This window comes from Bidens hawaiensis, unplaced genomic scaffold (assembly GCF_021521415.1).
Source record: "Bidens hawaiensis isolate Kalapana, Puna unplaced genomic scaffold, B.hawaiensis_p1.1 tig00001717_1, whole genome shotgun sequence".
Lineage (NCBI taxonomy): Eukaryota > Viridiplantae > Streptophyta > Magnoliopsida > Asterales > Asteraceae > Bidens > Bidens hawaiensis.
In genome coordinates, this window is record NW_027491097.1 from 1,757,498 (window position 1) to 1,779,451 (window position 21,954).

At 36.1% G+C, this 21,954-nt stretch overlaps 1 pseudogene across 1 annotated transcript; it reads left to right on the plus strand.

The window, feature by feature from the left end:
* Positions 1-214: 214 nt before the first annotated feature.
* Positions 215-3,362, plus strand: LOC143594800 (G-type lectin S-receptor-like serine/threonine-protein kinase At4g27290; annotated as a pseudogene). The gene is made up of 7 exons (XR_013146406.1): positions 215-1,506; positions 1,631-1,783; positions 1,910-2,046; positions 2,157-2,367; positions 2,460-2,697; positions 2,777-2,927; positions 2,997-3,362. The product of XR_013146406.1 is annotated as a G-type lectin S-receptor-like serine/threonine-protein kinase At4g27290 (transcript).
* Positions 3,363-21,954: the final 18,592 nt, after the last annotated feature.

Sequence of the window (21,954 nt, forward strand, 5' to 3'; positions counted from 1 at the left end):
AATTATCTTTTTGCGTATCACCAACGTTTGACTATGATGGCATACTTACTCATCCCACAATACCCGTCAAACTTGAAATTGGATGAAGTTGATATCCTTCATAACTCTAACCACTAATTAAACACAGAATGGTCAGCCAAAAGAATCCCAGTCCATTCCCATATGAATAGGAGCATTATTTTATCTTTAGGATTATTCACATATGACTACTGATCACGTCTCAATGGAGGTTGCAGCCAGACTTGTTCTTCTTTTTTGTTTTCTTTTCTCTCACAAAGGCTATTCCGCTAAACTCGACACCATTTCATATTCTCGGTTCCGGACAGACAATGACACTTTGGTTTCGGACACTGGAATTTTCGAACTTGGACTTTTCCGGTCAGCTGGTAACTCAGAGAACAGATATCTTGGTATTAGGTACAAAAATATCCCTGTTAGAACATTGGTTTGGATTGCTAACCGTGAGCAGCCGCTTGCCAGCGCCTCAGAACATGCGCTAAAGATCACTGATGGAGGAATTCTCGCCCTTTACAACAATACGGGCATGATTTGGTCATCAAACACGACAACAGAATCAAGGAACGTGACTGCAAAGCTTCGCGATTCAGGAAATATGGTGTTGATGGACCAATATGAGAAGGTTCTGTGGCAGAGTTTTGATTACCCAACTGAACACTGGCTACCGGGAATGAAGATAGGGAATGACTACTTGAGGGGCATAGAATGACACCTAACATCATGGAAGACTAGTCAACATCCACTTGTAGGTGAATTTACCTGGGGTGTTGAGAAAGACAGATATCCAGATGATAAACTAAAACAAGGTTCTGTTGTCAAATTCCGCGGTGGACCATGGAGAAATCAACGGTTTAAAGGGGCTTCAGCAATCAGCAGGAACTTCACCTTCATATATAATGTAATTATCAACCAAAATGAGACATCTTTTGCTTATAGTCATGAAAACAGTTCCACCATAGGTAGGATTACATTGCGTTCTTCTGGGAAACTAGAAAGTTGGTTTTGGGTAGAAGGTGGGACGAATTGGCAGCTTGGAGTGTCCTTCCCTAAAGATATGTGTGATACGTACAACATTTGTAATGCCTACGGAAGCTGCAACATTAATATGATTGATCAGTCTTGTGCTTAATTGGATGACACATATTTTGTGCCAAAAAACAAAAAGGCTTGGGAGATGGCTGATTGGTCAGGTGGTTTGTGTTAGGCGAACACCGTTGGATTGTAAAAATGGATCGGAAACATTTATCAAATATTCGAATGTAAAACTGCCTGACACACATGATAGCTGGTTTAATATGAGCATGAATATGCAAGAATGTGAAGTGCAATGCTTAAAGAATTGTACTTGCATGGCTTATGCAAATCCAGACACAAGTCTTGGAGGAAGAGGCTGCTTGCTTTGGTTTGGTGAACTTATAGACATCCGAGTGTATCCGGAAGGCAAGGGCGGTAGAGATATATTCATAAGAATGGCTTCCTCTGAATTAGGTAATTAATGACTAATTCCTAGTTATATCTAACATGTTCATCAAACTATGTAACAGAAATATATACATGATTGTTGCTGTTCCATGCTTATAATTTCTCTTGGTTGCTGTACTAATATCAACAGTTGCTCGATCGAGTTCCATAAAGAAAGGAGAAGCAAACATTAAAATCATCCTACCTGTAATTTTTATCGGAGTTCTTCTTGTAGGCGTTATTACTTCATGGTTGTGGCATTCACGAAATAACAAATATCATATTGAAACAATTGAGGAAGGTATAAATGTGCACTTGTTCAGCAGAAAACTTGCGGAATATTATAAAAACTAGACGAATATGTGCTGTTGAATGATATATTGTTTATAACAGATCATCAAGTGTGACGTTTATTTTTCCGAATGTATGGGGATTATGTTGAATGCTTCTAAAAGCCATGAAGAAGCCCAGCTTCCACTAGTTAGCTTCTCTACAACTGTTGACGCCACTGCCAACTTTTCACCTGACAATAAACTTGGTGAGGGTGGATTTGGACTGGTTTATAAGGTAAAAACTGAATTTATATGCATAACACTTATAAAATTTTTGCAAATCTTCTTGGTAAACCTGCGGGTAGATTTGTATAGTGTTTCACACGGGAAATTTTAAATCTTCAGGGTGTGCTAGAAGAAGGGCAGCAGGTCGCAGTTAAGCGTCTCTCCAAGAGTTCAAATCAAGGAATTGATGAGTTCAAGAACGAAGTCGTATGCATTTCAAAACTTCAACACCGAAATCTTGTGAAGCTTCTTGGATGCTGCATAGAGGGAGATGAGAAGTTGTTGATATATGAATACATGTCAAATAAAAGCTTAGACCCGTTTATTTTTGGTTAGAAAAGTTATTCAAAAGCTACATAATTTCCTTTTTGTTCAGTATTTAACTGACACCATATATAACTAACCCACCAAAATGTTTGGTAGACAAAGCACAAAGCATGATTCTTGATTGGACAAAGCGCTTTGATATTATCAAAGGAATAGCTCGCGGACTTGTTTATCTTCATCAAGATTCCCGATTAAGGATCATCCATAGAGATCTTAAAGCTAGCAACATTTTACTTGATCAGGATATGAATCCCAAGATATCAGACTTTGGCATAGCTCGAAGTTTTGGAGGAAACGAGAGCCAAGGAAACACATAAAGAGTTGTTGGAACATAGTAAGACATATACAATCATTCCTTCATTGTAACTAACTGTTAAGTCTCCTCTTGAAATAATTCTACCTGATCTCTGCAGTGGTTACATGTCTCCTGAATATGCATTAGATGGTATATTCTCAATGAAGTCAGATGTATTTAGCTTCGGTGTCTTGGTGCTGGAGATTGTGAGTGGGAAGAGAAATAGGGGGTTCACCCAAACTAAACATGGATATAATCTAATGGGACATGTAAGTTCATTAGTGAAAAACTACAGTGTTAAGCTTCAACTAATTTATTAAATTATGCATTGTGTTCAGACATGGAGTCTCTATAATGAAGGCAGAACAATGGACTTAATTGATGCAACTTTGGCTGAATCTTGTCAGCCACCTCAAGCTTTAAGATCAATCCAAGTTGGGTTATTATGTGTTCAACAAAATCCAGGTGACAGGCCAAATATGTCATCGGTAATTATGATGTTAGATGGCGAGCGTGCATTACCACAACCTAAGCAGCCAACATATTTCATGGAAAGCGAGTTTCTTGTTGCTAATTTCTCTTCAAGTGCTAATATAACAGGTTCCATCAACGAGTTAACTATCACAGAGGTGGATGCTCGCTAGAATAATTACTTTTTTCCTTACAAACGTTCTGAACTTCTTCTTATCCTCTAAGCATTGGTATAATTTGTATGTGGCTGTTAGTATCCAAAACATCCGTCACTTACATAACGTGTGTGGTGATCTAGCTATGTAAATCCTGCCAAAGAAAACCAATATTATCTATATCTATATATATATATCCATCTATCTATAATAGTATAATCTATATAATCTTAAATCCTAATCTTAAATCTTAAATATCTATCTATCTATCTATAATATATATAAACGAAACATAAAAATCCTACGTGTCGTGATGTGGTCGCTCCCCTTTTTTTGGAGTCACCAGATTAACTTGATTTTTAAATGGAGGCTTGTCATGCATTTGACCCGAATTCATATGTATTGGTCGTACCAAACCCAAATAGCCCTTAAACGGGTTATAACATCTCACTAGATTAAAAATAAATCTCACCAAATATTTAATGTAAAAATCCTATAAAATAGGGAAATACCAAAAATTAATATATGATTTTTTTTAAAAAAAGATATTATTTATAATTAAGAAAATAGTAAAAAAAAATAAGCGGGTCTCGGCCTCACCAAACCCAAATAACTTTTAGTTTTTAAATCGGGTTATATCATATAATTTATTTGTGTAACCTTTCATCATCAAATCTTAAGTATATTATTAATTTCCTTACAATAAATAAAATTAAAATCCAATATATATATATATATATATAGAGAGAGAGAGAGAGAGAAGTGGGATCTAAAGAGAACTCCTCTTAAAGAGATAACTAGAGAACTAGTAAAGAATTATTTTTAACTATTTTTAAAAAATTATTTTGGGATTTTTGTTTCTTTCCTCCTTCTAATAAGATGATATTGTTCATTAAAAAAAACCGTCGATGTAATGCGTATGTGCATTAATGTGTATTGTATATATAAAATAGTGTTTTATTGCATATAATACAACACAAATACATATCTAAATACACACTATTGAATACATTCAAATACGACACTAATAATTGTATGCAAAACATATTATCACATATATGTAATACAACACTAATGCACATATGCACTATATCGATTTTTTAAAACTTTTATATATAATATAACACTATTGCAAATATACAATACAAACAACTATATATATTTTATTCAACACTATTTCAAAAATCAAAATGCACACTATTGCACATATGCATTATAAAAAAAGTCGGTGTATTGCATATATGCATTAGTCGTTAATTTTTTTATTTTTATTTTTTTTATTTTTATATTTTTTTGTGATGAAGAATAACAACATATAAGAAGGATGAAAGAAAAAAATTTGAAAAATATTTTTGTTAATTAAATTAAAAATACTTCATTATTAGTTTTCTAGTTCTCACCATAAAATTGAGTTCTCTCATGATCCTCTCCCTATATATATATATATATATATATATATATATATGATGAGTATCATTACAGAACTCTTAAATTATTTAAGAACTTGAAAGAACCCTTGAAAATTAACGTTTTCGATAAATTTTTTTGTATATTAGTGTTATTTGAGTGTAGTTATATCACTTTTTATATCTATAATTACGATTACAATAATGAAAATTAGTTTTTACACATATTTAAACTTTTTTCTACATATATGTAAATTTGCTATTACATAAATTTTACACATATGTAAACTTGTGATATATCTATGTAATAACAAATTTAGATATAAAATATGATAAAACTAATCTCAAACAATGTTAATATATGAAAAAAATTAAAAAAATGTTTGTTTCTTATGAGTTCCTAGAAGTTCTTAATTTTTTTAGAGTTCTCAAATGATGCTAACCCTATATATATATATATATATATATATATATATATATATATATATATATATATATATATATATATATATAGTAGAAACAAATAATATAAAACAATCTCATAATACGAGTTATAAAAACTAGTGTGTTTGTGTGTGTGTGTATATATATGTGTGTGTATGTGTGTATACTAGCTTTTATCCCCCGTATTATATTTTGAGAACTATTTGATTTGTAAGAATTTTGAGAACTTAATTGCGGCCATACATTCTTATTAAATGTTTTGTTTTTTTTTGTTGTAATTAATCTTAAATTTAAAATTGTGAGAGGGGAGAGAATGAAATAATATTTAATGATAAAATGGTAATTAGGTAAATAAACATTCACTTTTCTCAAAGTTCAACAAAAACACAATAATTCTTTTAAATCTTGTTTTGTTAATACAAACAAGATTAAGAATGCTAAATAATAAAAATAAACCATATTTCTTTTTATCAAGCGTATTAAACTTATTATGACGACTTTTATTAGTAGAAAAATATAACTGTTAACATATTTATATATTTCTTATTTAATTCAAATTTATTTTTAAAAAAAATTACCTAAAAAGTACAAACATAAAAATACCTAAATACTCTTTCATTAGCGTTTGTCTCTACAACAATTACATAAATTACCCAACCACGAAATACACCAAATTATGTACACAAATTATTTAAACTACGCATATAGGAAATTACACAAATGACAGAAATTACCTCAACTACACAAATTACCTAAATTACATCTACACCAATTACACAACCACAAAATATAAATATCACATTAATTATCAAATACACATATTGCACAACTTACATAAATTACACAACATATAACATAAATTACACAACATATAATATACATATCACATAAAATACACAAAATTACTAAAATTATCTAAGTTAAATCTCAAAATGTGATCACATCACGATATTTAATGAACCGAAAACGAAATAATCATCGTATGAACTTTATATAAACTTAGTAATGAATTTTAATTGAGTAGTTGGAAATTATTAAACTCTATGTATCTATTATTATTTTTTCAATTTTAATAAAACTTGAATTAAAAAGAATGTGAGCACACAAACATATAATTAGATCTGAATAAATAAAAAATGAAAGATTTATTGAGACCCACATATTCATCTCCACACACAAAAACTGTTTGATTTTCTACTAAATTGTTAAAAAGTATTTATATACATCTAATTTGATAGATATTTTAATTTACAGAAAAAGAAAAAGAAAGAAAAACAATCAAAAAGTGAGTTTTTTACGGTGAAGAGGCACACAAAAGTTTGAAAAAACAAAATAAAAGTCACTTATTTATAAAATAACAAATATCAAATAATAAAAGAAAACCAAGTTATCTCACAAAAAACAATGATTATATCTTGTTTAAAATTTAGCCCTTATCATTTAGTAAAAAAAGTCTAGCAAGTTTCACTTAATGTACAAGTAATCCATTTTTTTTTTAAATTTGTTGGTTTTTTATTCAAATTATATATTTAATAAATTTATTTTAATAAGTATGAGAAAAAAAGTTAATGAGGAACGGGAAATAGAATGATAATGACATAATCATTGATATAAGATAAATAAATTGAGTGACCAAAATACCCTTGTAATAATTAAATAAATAATAATGTGTTTTAATTTGATCCATAAATTAAGGTCTTACAACTCAAGATAGTTCTTGAATGAAATCAACCACACATACACTAGTAGGAAACACGCATGATGCTGCGAGATTCAAACACACATTAATATAACGACAATGTTGGTTCGGTTCAGTTCAAGTCGACTCACAAATCGCATAAAAACCAAAAATATTACTCACAAACAAAATATTATTAACCTAACAAATTAATTATTTCACCGATATATACACACACTTTATGAAATCCTTTAGGGGTTGGTACCAGCAAGGCTGCAATGTATAACCCAAAAAGAATTAAGAAAATTAGTAAAAAAAACAGGGAATACAATATGGTGCAGAAGATAAAGTTAGCCGCTTCAAAACTTAAAAAATGTATACTATATGATTTTAACATAACTTATGCTATCTATACCTTTTAGGAATGACCTTTTGACTCGAATAAGAGTGATACCTTTTTAAAACGACCCATTTTGAAATAAACCAAACCAATAACATTTTACAACAAATGGTTTAGACACAAACCAAACCAATAGCTCCTCGTTTCGACACGAACCAAACAGCTACCTTTATTAAACAACCCGTTTTAACACAAACCAAAATACTGTTTGCAAGTCAACATAAATGTAAAACTATTGTTTGCATGTCAACCGGGCCAATTTGACTTGTACTAAAAATGACTCGTTTTGATCCAAAAGTTACTCACTTTGACACAAAACCCAATTTAACCTGTATTAAAATTACCTGTTTTGATACAAACCCATTTTGACTTGAACCTAGGTGTAACGATTCCGGCAAATCCAGGTATACCCTAGCCGGTATATACTAATTACGTGTCATTTAATATTGATTATATGAGTTATAGTACGTATATACGAGTATATATGATTCATAGTACGAATCATACTCGATTATATAGTGAATCATATTGGAATTACAATTAACCAATGAACGATTATTGAAACCCGAACGAATCGGGAATTACATTATAGACGAAGTATATAATGTTTAGTGATATTTACGAAGTATTAATGCTTCGGGATAAGTGAATTATAGCACAGAGAAAGGATTTCGATTTACTAGTACGTCGGTACGGTAAACGAAACCTTTAACATCAAACCACGCAAGAGACGATCGATCAAGCCGAAAAAGATGCGTAATTATTAATAATATGATGTTTTAATGTCATGGTTTAAGTTTTTAAAGTTTTTAAATCAGTTTTATGTAAATTTTATTTTAACCCGAAAAACGACCATTTTAGGCTCGTTTTAAGCCGAATTACGAGTTTAAACGAGAAACGAACTGAACCAGACTATCCACAACATTATCCGGATTGTGTAATCCAAATGTGTGGCCATGGTTTGAGATGTGGGCCCCCCCCACATCACCAATAGAGCCGGCCATATACACACACACTATACAATTCATTTTCTTTTTTTCTAAACACCCAACTCCAAATTCTCTCAACTCTCATCCACATTCATCCAATCTTCTTGAGTTCTAACCAAAAATTTGAAGGTATACACATGTTTTAATGCTTAAATCTTGTTTCCAACTTCATGATCTTGAGAAAAGGAGGTTTCAAATGTAAAAATGGGTGAAAACCCGAGTTGAAACCGATTCTCGCATGATCAAGTGATGTATACAAGTTATACAAAGGATCTTGATCCAAGTGATGAGTTAAAAGAGTTTAGAACGAAATTTTACGGTTGAAATCTTGTAAAATGAGTTTCCAAGTGAAAGACGGGTAAAAACCCGAGATGAAACCGACTCTTGCATGATCAAGAGATGTATACAAGTATACAAGGGATCTTGGTCCGAGAAATGAGTAAAAAGAGTCGAGAACGGATTTTTACGGTTAAAACCTTTGTTTTTACATCAAAACCGACACTATGAAAGAAATGGTTTGATTGTTAGTGTAACTTGCTTAGTATAGTGTTATTGTGCTTGTAAGTGTTGTATCTAGTGGCTAGCAAAGGCTAGAAACCAAGATCTTTGTGATCTAACGCTAGAAAACACAAGATAGTTCGGTTTTCGTGTGATTTAGTGTTTTTGGACAGATTGTAGTGTGCTTAGATTCGGGTCATGAAATTTCACAGAGATGATCTACACATGAAAATATGAGATCTGTGAATTTTTGGTAATTTTTGGATAAAAGATGAATATTTGGTGAATTTAATGCTCGGTTTTGGCCAAAAATGGTGAAAAATAGGTAAACTTGATGAAAAATTCTGAAACATTTAGGATAAGCTTTTTATAACATATAAAAGTCACACACAAAATTTGACCTCAGTTGGAAAAGTCTAAAGGGGCTTTTCGGTAAAACGAGTTCTAGAGCTTTCTAGCTCGGTTTTTGTGAAAATGGCTTGAAAAATGAGTTTTGGGTTCTGGAAAAATTCCAGGGAGTTATGAGGATGGCAGGGATCATCCCAGAAAAATTTGGGATTTTTCTAAAGTCTTTTAGTATTTTTGACATATTTAGTGTTTTATTAAGGTTTAAAAATAGATAAATAAATGTAAATATGAGAAAATAAATCTGGAAAATTTTTATAAAATTTCTTACTGTCAAAATAAGTTTTGTGCAAAATTTCAAGACCCGAGACTAAACGGGTAATTATTTGTGCTAAAAAGAACATAAAAACAAATTTTTAAAGCTTAAAACGTGTAAACCGGCAAAACTCGCATAAGCGAGCTGACTGGTATATGAAAACCCTAAAAATGGACCATTTCCATAAAACTAAGTAAATTAAGTAAAAATAAATCATCCGAAAATAATTCGGATGATTTGGGTAATTTTACCCGATTTTACTGTTTCCGGCACCTAAATGACGGAAACGGGCCCCGCGGCCAAACGGGGTGTCCAAACCGAGCTCTAATTTCATCACTTTAACTAAAGTAACAGTCAAACACCATCTTTGGGTCGGGTGTGAATAAACTCATTTTTGAAACTAAAAACGGATGACCGTGCTAGGCACGCAAATCAAGGAAAACATAAAAATGATAATTTTGACCGTCCGACTCTAAGTAATGGCACAATCTGAGTCCTTAGGAGTGTCACGGGGTTAACATTATCCCCGGATCGAGTACAGTACTGGGATTAACAATGTCCCCAGATGTACCGATTAACACGGATTTAATTTATGGGAATTATATAGTAACGATTAGATATTATATTACAGATCCAGGCTTATAGCAGTTCATTGTATCACGTCCCGACTCACAGAAAGGTGAGTTTTCACGAGCACCTTTTACTGAACTGTTTTAATTATTTTCCGGGGGCGGAAAACATGTCTTTGTTAAAATATTTAAGTACATACCGATCGTATGGAAACACTTGTATATTTATATATATATGGTTTGATGCATAGAATATATAAATTGTTTATCGTGTGGGATTGTTCTGGGGTAACATAGTTCCCAGAGGTTATTATTATTGTTCTGGGGTAACATAGTTTTCAGAGGTTATTATTATTGTTCTGGGGTAACATAGTTCCCAGAGGTTATTATTGTTCTGGGGTAACGTAGTTCCCAGAGGTTATTATTATTCTGGGGTAACATAGTTCCCGGAGGTTATTATTGTTCTGGGGTAACGTAGTTCCCAGAGGTTATTATTATTCTGGGGTAACATAGTTCCCGGAGGTTATTATTGTTCTGGGGTAACTTAGTTCCCAGAGGTTATAAATGTTCTGGGGAAACATAGTTGCCCGCATAATAACATTGTTTAATAAATGATTAATAAAATGATCTGTCAGTGTTTATTTAAATTAGTGAAACTCACCAACTATTCGTAGTTGACCCGTTTTCTTTACATGTTTTCTAGGTATGCCCAAGTTGGAATGATTGATATGTGCTTAATGATCTGTGCTACTTGTTGGAAGCTTGCTGATCTATATTTTGTAATGAATATATTAATGTCTTATCGGTAAAACTCGTGTGTAACACCTAGACAGTAACGAATTAGCAACAATGTAATATGATATAAATTAATGTAGTGGTATTTTCTTTATAAGCAATGCTGTTGATATCAGATGTGTCTGTTGCATCCCGTGTACGTTTCCGCTGCGGTTACGGTGTGTTACACTAGGTGAAAAAGGCAAGCCACCTACATTCATTTGAAAAACTACTAACATAAAGTTGAGGCAAATACATCAACTTAGTGAGTTAGAGATCCTATCATTGATATTAAATCTTCATAAATGGCCACATACCAGTCCTAATTAAACAACTTATTTGTTGTATCTAAATCTATACTATATATAATGCATCACTCACGGGTAAATTAAGACACCCAATTTTAAGTAATTTACAATTTTTCATACACATTGTACAAACTTATATAGGGGCATAGTAGAAATTATAACACTAAATTTAACGTTTCTTTCTTATTTCTTCAAATTATTTACAACAATGCCCCCTCAACTTTAATCAATATTTGGAAATTTAAATAATAGTTATAACTTTGATCCCCCATCTTTTAACTATATATTATTTATAATTTCACTTTTAACCCAAATTCCCCCACGATTTTTAAACGGTCATAACTTTTTCATACGTTAATATTTTTTTAAACAAATTGCACCATAAAAACGAGCATTTAATTCTCTTTAATTTGAATATGATATTGTCATAGTTTGCTTTCAATTAAAAAAATAGCATCGTACGTATAGTCGTTTGTGGTCCGGTTTTGATGGTTTTAAACTAAGCCGTGAGCCAAGCCGTTTTTTGTCATCGAAAACTTAAACCAAACCGTTGAAATTTATAACCCAACAAAAACAAACGATTAACAATGGTTAGATTTCGGTTTCATTTGTACTTCGCTACTAAATTGAGTTTAAAATAAGAATTATTAATCCACGGTTTTAAATGGAACGATGAGCACCTAAAAATCTCTTACGTGATTATTAAGGCCTGTATATTTCGCTGCATCGCGCGGGCACTCGTTTAGTATAATAAACACATAAACATTCCTAAACAGTCCCTAGCATACAGCTTATTTGCTGCATCAAACATAATAAAATAATACTGAAATAAGAGCCCTAACTGAAGAACCAAATAAAGCGACCACAAAAGAAAACCAACATGTTTATTTTCTTAACAAGCGAACGCGGACATGTTTATTTTCTTAACAATCGAATGCGAACACATTGATTTTCTTAACTAACGAACACATTTGTTTTGTTAACAAATAAACAAGTTAGTTTAAGACAATATATTATTCCATATTTAAATGTCTAATTGTATAGGGTCTGGTTTGTGTTATTCAAGTCTAAATATATCTTGTAATCTCGTTATTATTATTTACAATAACAATTTTCATTCCCTCTAATTAACTTGGTATCAAAGCCAGTTATTCTTAACCCTATTTTCTGCAGCACAAACCTGCCAGCCCTACCTCTAATTTTTTTCCTGATCACATAGTAGCAGCCTTGCTGCTGTCTTCCTCCGATGTAACATCCCCCCTAATCCACCACCTCCTAGGCCTCCCCTAATACATATACCTACCATCGCCGCCACAAACGACCCTCCTAAACAGCCACCAACCAGCCCCAAAAAAACAATCATACGGCCACTGAACAGCCCCAAAACAATAACCAGACAGCCCCAAACTAGGCCCAAACCAGTACCGAAACAGCTCCTCGTCCTCGACCTTCTTAATATCAGCCCAACCCAAAACCTACCGCACCCTACAACATATCATCCTTTACCTCTTCTATCATCGACCCTAACACCGAACCAGCCTCCTTTACTATTGCCAACACTTTTTCTCAATCGCTTCAAGCTATGGCAGATGAATACTCAGCACTTTTGAAAAATGGCACAAGGTCACTAGTTTCTCGTGTTCCGGGTTCTAATATCGTTGATTGAAAATGGGTTTACAAGATTAAACAGGATCCAAAGGGGACGATTCAACGTTATAAGGTTCGGTTAGTGGCCAAAGGGTTTCAACAACAACCGGGTATTGACTACAAGAAAACATTCAGTCCTGTGGTCAAGGCAACCACTATTCGTATTGTGCTTTCTTTGGCGATCACGCAAAAGTGGGCCCTTTGTCAGTTAGACGTTCAAAATGCTTTCCTGCATGGAGCCCTAAAAGAGACTGTTTATCTCTAGCAGCCGCAAGGCTTTGTAGATCCTCACAAACCGGATCATGTCTGCTTACTGCACAAGCCTTTGTATTGGCTAAAACAAGCCCCACGTGCTTGGTTTTATTAGTTGTCTTCCACCTTACATCAGCTTGGGTTTCAAGGCTCCAAAACTGATCAGTCTTTGTTTATTTACACCTCCGAGGCCACGATACTTTATATGTTGGTATATGTTGACGACATCATAATTACTGGTAATAATCCAAAGGCTGTTGATGCGGTTATTAGCCACCTCAGTTGAACTTACCCTATTCAGGATATGGGCAAACTTTCTTATTTTTTGGGTATTGAGATTGTTTCCAAAGGGACAGACATCATTTTATCTCAAAAAAGTATATTTTTGAGCTTTTACAAAAAGCATGCCTATTGGACTCCAAACCCTTCTCCTCTCCAATTTCTACATCAGCAAATCTTGCTTTAGAGGACAGTCCACCATTTTCCAATCCGGCACGCTATCAACAAGTTGTCTGGGCTTTACAATATGCCACCCTTTCTGTAACATCCCGAAATTTCAAGATAATATTAATTATATTACTTAATAATAGAGGGAAAGTTTACTCGGGTTATCAGGAAATAAATAAAAGAATAGGAGTTGGTATGGGTCGGGCTAGTGTCGGGTAATGGATGTGGGTTATGGACTTGGATTAATAGAGATGGGTTAAATGAGAATGGGCCTTAGGTCCATGGGATTTCAGGGATATAAATATCCCCTAAACCCAAAATATCTTTCATTTTTCACCAAACTCCCTAACACACACACCAAGCACACCCAAAACCGCCGCCTGCCGGGCCGAGAAAAAAGGAAGGATCGAGCGAGGTCCGGGTAAGAGAGATAGATTAGTGGTGATACCAAGATAAACGAGATCCAACAAGCTCAAAAGGTATGATTCTTGATCTTGGAAGTTTAAAGATCCGAGCTTTTAGTGTATAAACGACCAAAAATGGTCGGGAAGTGTAGTGGGTGGTATTAAACCTTAACAAGGGTGTTAAAATCGCCCGAAATGTTGATCAGAAACCGAAACAGCGGACATCTGGGCAACTTCGCCTTCATCTGGGCAACTTCGCCTTCAAGCGATGAACTTCGCCTGCAAGCTAAGTTCGCCTGATGAACTTCGCCTGCAAGCTAAGTTCGCCTGATGACAAGTTCGCCTGAGGTTTAGGTTCGCCTGATGACAAGTTCGCCTGAGGTTTAAGTTCGCCTGATGATAAGTTCGCCTGAGGTTTAACTTCGCCTAAAGCTAAGTTCGCCTGAGGTTTAACTTCGCCTAAAGCTAAGTTCGCCTGAGGCTTAACTTCGCCTGAAGCCAAGTTCGCCCGAGGGTTAACCTCGCCTAAAGCCAAGTTGGATTAGAAAATAAATTATCAAGCGATAAGTTAAAGTAAGCTAATACTAGGCCACCAGATTAGATCAGACGAGTATTGATACGTGTAACTTGTACAGTCAGCCGAGCTCAGATAGAGAAGGGATTTACTGCTATCAGAAAAAGAAGCAGAATTCAGGTGAGTTTCTAGCCCCATTCCTTGTTATGTTTTCGGGGCTGTGTGCATACTCGATGTGTTGTTAATACATTTATCCTAAGTGATAAGTGTATGTCATATGTGATATGTGTGATAGATATGAATGATTGTTTGTCGGTACGCGAACGATCTTCGGATATTGCGCGTACTGTCAGGTTAAAATTAAGGTACGAATATTATATATCGAAGATGTATGAATATTTCAAATGAATACTTGTCGGGGCGTGAACGATCTTCGGATATTGCACGTAACGACAAAGGGTATGGTTGTTAAATGAATGAGGTAAAGAATGCCTAGAGTGTTCTTATGTTATAATGTAAGTATGTGTATATAGGTACACGAATGGCATGTGAGTTCTACGTTCGACATAGTAAGTTAGGATGGCAAATCCCTCTAGCTTCTGTCGGACATAGACTAGGCTGGTGATGGCGTAGTTAAGTACTGCGAGCCTTATACGTGAAGTAGATGATATATGTAAACGTAGATAAGGACTGCGAACCTTATACGTAATGTAGATAGGCGTCAGCATAGGAAAGGACTGTGAACCTTATACGTGCTGATTTTGTAGCATAGGGGAGGACTGCGAACCTCGTACGTGCTATGAATTAGGTTGCACCATAGGGAAGGACTGCGAACCTTGTACGTGTTGTGGATGTATTTCAGCATAGGAAAGGACTGTGAACCTTATACATGCTGATTTTGTAGCATAGGGGAGGACTGCGAACCTCGTACGTGCTATGAATTAGGTTGCAACATAGGGAAGGACTGCGAACCTTGTACGTGTTGTGGATGTATTTCAGCATAGGAAAGGACTGTGAACCTTATACGTGCTGATTTTGTAGCATAGGGGAGGACTGCGAACCTCGTACGTGCTATGAATTAGGTTGCAACATAGGGAAGGACTGCGAACCTTGTACGTGTTGTGGATGTACTATGGTATAGGGAAGGACCGCGATGCTTGTACGTACCATAAATGGTGAACATAGGTAAGGACTGCGAACCTTGTACGTGTTCACGACCTTGAGTACAGGTATAGACGGTGAACTATGAACGTACTCTCGGTAGACTGAGGTTAGTGATTGTAGATATGTATGTATGTATGGTAGCAAGTATGTATGTAGAACAGAAGGGTAACTAGTGAAGTATGGATATGTATCTACGGATATGTGTGTATGTGTATGTATTGTTTGTCGTTCGATTAACTAGAACTCACTCAGCGTAGCTGACTTTTAGTATGCACGCAGGTGAGCTGATTATAGAGTTAGCATGAGGATGACACACGGCATGGATTGAACGGCTGGCATCTGAAGAAAGAAGTAAAGATGTTTTAAATATAAAGTTTTGTGTTATGGTATCAAAGAAAAGATTTAATGTTTTGTAACAAATGATTGATGTTTTATATTCCGCGAAAAGTTTTAATAAACTCTGATTTGAAGAACTGTGTTTATGAGTGAATCCGACGCTAAAGTAGGGTCACCGGGTTCGGGGCCTTACACGTTGGTATCAGAGCATAAGTTCGAGAGATTTAAGCATCCTACATGCTTAGACTCGAACAGAGAATGGGATTTAAGTAAGAAAGGAAAGAAGATGCCAGTTCAAGAATGCCATGTGTCGCTCAAGCAAGATCAGTAAAGGTAAAGTGCATGATTAAATGATATATGTTAATGAGAAAGGAAAGATATGTGAACGATAAGGATAGAAGTAATTGATTGTTTGATGTGATTAACTGCTTAAGTAGAACCAGCACAAAGAGACTCATAAAGGGAAGTGTATAGGACACGGAAAGCAATGTGATCAGCTAGTCACAGCTGGCCACTGTTATTACCTGTTAGCCTTGCTATCCTTGTACTATATAGTTCCTTGAGTGAGGATGCTTGTGTTGTCCCTTTTAGAATACTGATGGCTGGAGCTGGAGAATTTGTGGGAACTGGGGGTCGCACTGGACGTCGTGGCAGGCCTCGTCTTGTCCGGCAACCCTCGGTAGAAGAAGCTTCCCACACCGAAGATGAAGGAAGCGCCACCAGAGGAGACCAGAACAACAACGAAGAAGTTCAACTTAGCCCTGCAGTTCAAGCAGCCATTGTTCAAGCTGTAGTTGCTGCTGTGAAGAACCTGAATCCCGAAGGATCTGCTGGAAGCCGTGAACGAACTGCTGAAGGGGCGGGTGGTGATGGTAGGAAGGATGGGGAAGGAGAAAGAGGGGCCTCGAGTGAGGATAAGTCTGTGAAAGTCGATGACAGGAGAAGAGGCCAAGGTGGGTGCAACTATAAGTCCTTCAAAGGATGCGACCCGCCAAAGCTGACTGGTTTGGGAGACGCAATCGCTACTCTCCAATGGATAGCCACAATGGACAAGGTTATCCGCATTAGCGAATGCCGTCCCGACCAAGCTGTGGGTTATGCTACTCAGTCATTTGAGGAAGAAGCTATGTATTGGTGGGAAGGTGTGGAGCAGAGAAAGACTAGGGATGAGATCAAGGCGTTGAGATGGGACGATCTGAAGGAGTTGGTGATGAAAAAGTTCTGCGCAGATGCCGAGGTTGAAAGGACGGAGATGAAGTTCTTGAATTTAAAGGCCGGTACGATGACGCATCGTGAGTATACTACTGAATTCAACCGACTATCTAGGTTGGTGCCTGATATGGTTGACACTGAGGTCAAAAGAACCAAATGTTATGTGAGGGGATTGCCACAAAAAGTCCGCATGTTGGTCAGGGCAAATAAACCTGCTACTTTTGACTCTGCTGTTGAACTTGCAGAAGTGGTTTATGCTGACCTGGCTGAGGACGATGTGGTGGTGGGGGAAAAGAAGGAGAAGAAATAGGCTACCTCTGCTAAGCGGTCTGGCGAGATGGTGACAACAACTGATGAGAGGAAGGCCAAGGTTGGGAACAAGGATGCGTGTAAGACGTGTGGGCGAGTGCACCCGGGGGAATGCAGGATTGGGACAGACAGGTGCTATCGGTGCGGAAAGGGTGGGCATTACTCTCGAGACTGCCCTGATCGTCCAAAGTGCTATAAATGCGGAAAAGCTGACCACATGGCTAGGGATTGCAAGGAATCAGGGGCGGGAGGTGCGGAAAGATAAAGACTTGGGGAAACTGCAGAGAGGAACGCTTGATGAAGGAATAATTGTTCATGCAATGGTTTTATTAAGTTGCTTTTGCTTAAGAACTTGTTGTGTGTTAAGGTTTAAAACTTATGGTTATCAGTGACGTGTAATATATTGAGTAGGTTATGAATGATTATTATGTTATGATGAAATGTTGTTTTAGACAATAGTGTTAAAAGTACTAATCGAAGCCCTTGGAGGTATGAGATGAGTTGTGGTACATCGAGGGTCTCATGGACAAGCTACCTTAAATAGCTAAAACACATGACCACCATTCGATGACTGCAAAGTCGGAAGTAAGAAGGATAACTCAGAAAGCGAAGGCAATTCAATAAAGCGTGTAAATATAAGAAGTTTTCCTTTTATAGGGAATAAGTTAGGTTTCGGGGACGAAACCTCTTTAAGGAGGGAAGACTTGTAACATCCCGAAATTTCAAGATAATATTAATTATATTACTTAATAATAGAGGGAAAGTTTACTCGGGTTATCAGGAAATAAATAAAAGAATAGGAGTTGGTATGGGTCGGGCTAGTGTCGGGTAATGGATGCGGGTTATGGACTTGGATTAATAGAGATGGGTTAAATGAGAATGGGCCTTAGGTCCATGGGATTTCAGGGATATAAATATCCCCTAAACCCAAAATATCTTTCATTTTTCACCAAACTCCCTAACACACACACTAAGCACACCCAAAACCGCCGCCGGCCGGGCCGAGAAAAAAGGAAGGATCGAGCGAGGTCCGGGTAAGAGAGAAAGATTAGTGGTGATACCAAGATAAACGAGATCCAACAAGCTCAAAAGGTATGATTCTTGATCTTGGAAGTTTAAATATCCGAGCTTTTAGTGTATAAACGACCAAAAATGGTCGGGAAGTGTAGTGGGTGGTATTGAACCTTAACAAGGGTGTTAAAATCACCCGAAATGTTGATCAGAAACCGAAACAGCGGACATCTGGGCAACTTCGCCTTCATCTGGGCAACTTCGCCTTCATCTGGGCAACTTCGCCTTCAAGCGATGAACTTCGCCTGCAAGCTAAGTTCGCCTGATGAACTTCGCTGCAAGCTAAGTTCGCCTGATGACAAGTTCGCCTGAGGTTTAGGTTCGCCTGATGACAAGTTCGCCTGAGGTTTAAGTTCTCCTGATGATAAGTTCGCCTGAGGTTTAACTTCGCATAAAGCTAAGTTCGCCTGAGGTTTAACTTCGCCTAAAGCTAAGTTCGCCTGAGGCTTAACATCGCCTGAAGCCAAGTTCGCCCGAGGGTTAACCTCGCCTAAAGCCAAGTTGGATTAGAAAATAAATTATCAAGCGATAAGTTAAAGTAAGCTAATACTAGGCCACCAGATTAGATCAGACGAGTATTGATACGTGTAACTTGTACAGTCAGCCGAGCTCAGATAGAGAAGGGATTTACAGCTATCAGAAAAAGAAGCAGAATTCAGGTGAGTTTCTAGCCCCATTCCTTGTTATGTTTTCGGGGCTGTGTGCATACTCGATGTGTTGTTAATACATTTATCCTAAGTGATAAGTGTATGTCATATGTGATATGTGTGATAGATATGAATGATTGTTTGTCGGTACGCGAACGATCTTCGGATATTGCGCGTACTGTCAGGTTAAAAATAAAGGTACGAATATTATATATCGAAGATGTATGAATATTTCAAATGAATACTTGTCGGGGCGTGAACGATCTTCGGATATTGCACGTAACGACAAAGGGTATGGTTGTTAAATGAATGAGGTAAAGAACGCCTAGAGTGTTCTTATGTTATAATGTAAGTATGTGTATATAGGTACACGAATGGCATGTGAGTTCTACGTTCGACATAGTAAGTTAGGATGGCAAATCCCTCTAGCTTCTGTCGGACATAGACTCGGCTGGTGATGGCGTAGTTAAGGACTGCGAGCCTTATACGTGAAGTAGATGATATATGTAAACGTAGATAAGGACTGCGAACCTTATACGTAATGTAGATAGGCGTCAGCATAGGAAAGGACTGTGAACCTTATACGTGCTGATTTTGTAGCATAGAGGAGGACTGCGAACCTCGTACGTGCTATGAATTAGGTTGCACCATAGGGAAGGACTGCGAACCTTGTACGTGTTGTCGATGTATTTCAGCATAGGAAAGGACTGTGAACCTTATACGTGCTGATTTTGTAGCATAGGGGAAGACTGCGAACCTCGTACGTGCTATGAATTAGGTTGCAACATAGGGAAGGACTGCGAACCTTGTACGTGTTGTGGATGTATTTCAGCATAGGAAAGGACTGTGAACCTTATACGTGCTGATTTTGTAGCATAGGGGAGGACTGCGAACCTCGTACGTGCTATGAATTAGGTTGCAACATAGGGAAGGACTGCGAACCTTGTACGTGTTGTGGATGTACTATGGTATAGGGAAGGACCGCGATCCTTGTACGTACCATAAATGGTGAACATAGGTAAGGACTGCGAACCTTGTACGTGTTCACGACCTTGAGTACAGGTATAGACGGTGAACTATGAACGTACTCTCGGTAGACTGAGGTTAGTGATTGTAGATATGTATGTATGTATGGTAGCAAGTATGTATGTAGAACAGAAGGGTAACTAGTGAAGTATGGATATGTATCTTCGGATATGTGTGTATGTGTATGTATTGTATGTCGTTCGATTAACTAGAACTCACTCAGCGTAGCTGACTTTTAGTATGCACGCAGGTGAGCTGATTATAGAGTTAGCATGAGGATGACACACGGCATGGATTGAACGGCTGGCATCTGAAGAAAGAAGTAAAGATGTTTTAAATATAAAGTTTTGTGTTATGGTATCAAAGAAAAGATTTAATGTTTTGTAACAAATGATTGATGTTTTATATTCCGCGAAAAGTTTTAATAAACTCTGATTTGAAGAACTGTGTTTATGAGTAAATCCGACGCTAAAGTAGGGTCACCGGGTTCGGGGCCTTACACTTTCCCGTCTGGACATCTCCTTTGTAGTCAACAAGGTCTGCCAGTTTATGCAGTCTCCGACAGAGAATCATTGGTCCACGGTAAATCGTATTTTGCTGTACTTAAAGGGTACTCTCTCCCACGGCATGCTTGTTCAGTAGCAATCTACTCAAGTTCTCCATGCCTATGCAGATTCAACCTTTAACAATCTGTCTGCTTTCTCAGATGCTGATTGTAACAACCCGGTCTTTTCGAAACTTATAAACCCGACCCGTTTCGGTGTTCGGGTCATTTTATAAAATATCGCGTTATTAGTTTATTAATATTTAGTTGTTTTACATTTTTATCTCAAATTGTATCCAACTTCAAACTTTAAGGTTCAAATTGTAAATATGATATAACCCATCTACTTGTCTGGATAGTTTGTTTACCCATATCCTTAGCTAAACGGGTTTTCTTGTACCCGAATCAATTAATCGCCTAACTAGGCTAGTAAATTCGTTTGTAATCAAGGTAGTGATCTTGGAAGCGTTTACCTATATCAACGCGGCCTCATCGACATTCTGTGTAAGCTAATAATATCAATTTGATTCGTGTTTCCTTAATAACCAAACCGACTATAAACCCTAATTTCAATTCTTTATAAACAATATATTATAATGCAATTAAATTTACACATATGATACCCTAGCCGTCGCCAATCTTCACACTATAATTAATTGGATTTTCATCGTCGATTGATAGCTGTTCGTCAACATCCTCAGCCGTCTTCTGTTCGAACTCGTTACCCTACCTAAGGTCGTTGTCCAAGGTAATTGCAAACATGGTTATGATCGCGCTAATGTGTAGATCAAAATCATGTTTTGATTAATGTTAACGGATTGAATGAGATCAATTAGCTAGGGATCTTAATCAGTTTTGCTTCCTTTCTAATTCTCTTTATAATTAATTTCTTACTGAGACATGTTGTATTTCGCCTTGTTGGCCTCCTGGTAATGCTTGGACATTTAGGGGCAGGGTTCGCGGGTTCGACCCCCCTGCACCCCGTTCCTTTTTTTTTCCTGTTTTGGATAATTGTTGTTTTTAAGAAAATTAATTGGATTAATAGTAATAATAATTAAATAATAATTATTTCATTTAAAAACGTACTATGTTATACTCGTTTAATTTTCGTTTTCATTTTTATACGTGTTAACTCAACGGTATAATTATATACATATATATGTAAAGTATGTTATAAATTAAATACAAATGATTTAACAAAGATCAAATAAACTAATTTTTATATATGTTTATAAAAACTACAAATAATATTTTATTAAGTATGTTTTCATAAATTAAAATAATGTTTTATATACTAAATCCTTATATAAATATAATATTTTTATAATATCTTTTGTTTATTAATTAACTAGTTATTATAATTAAATCCT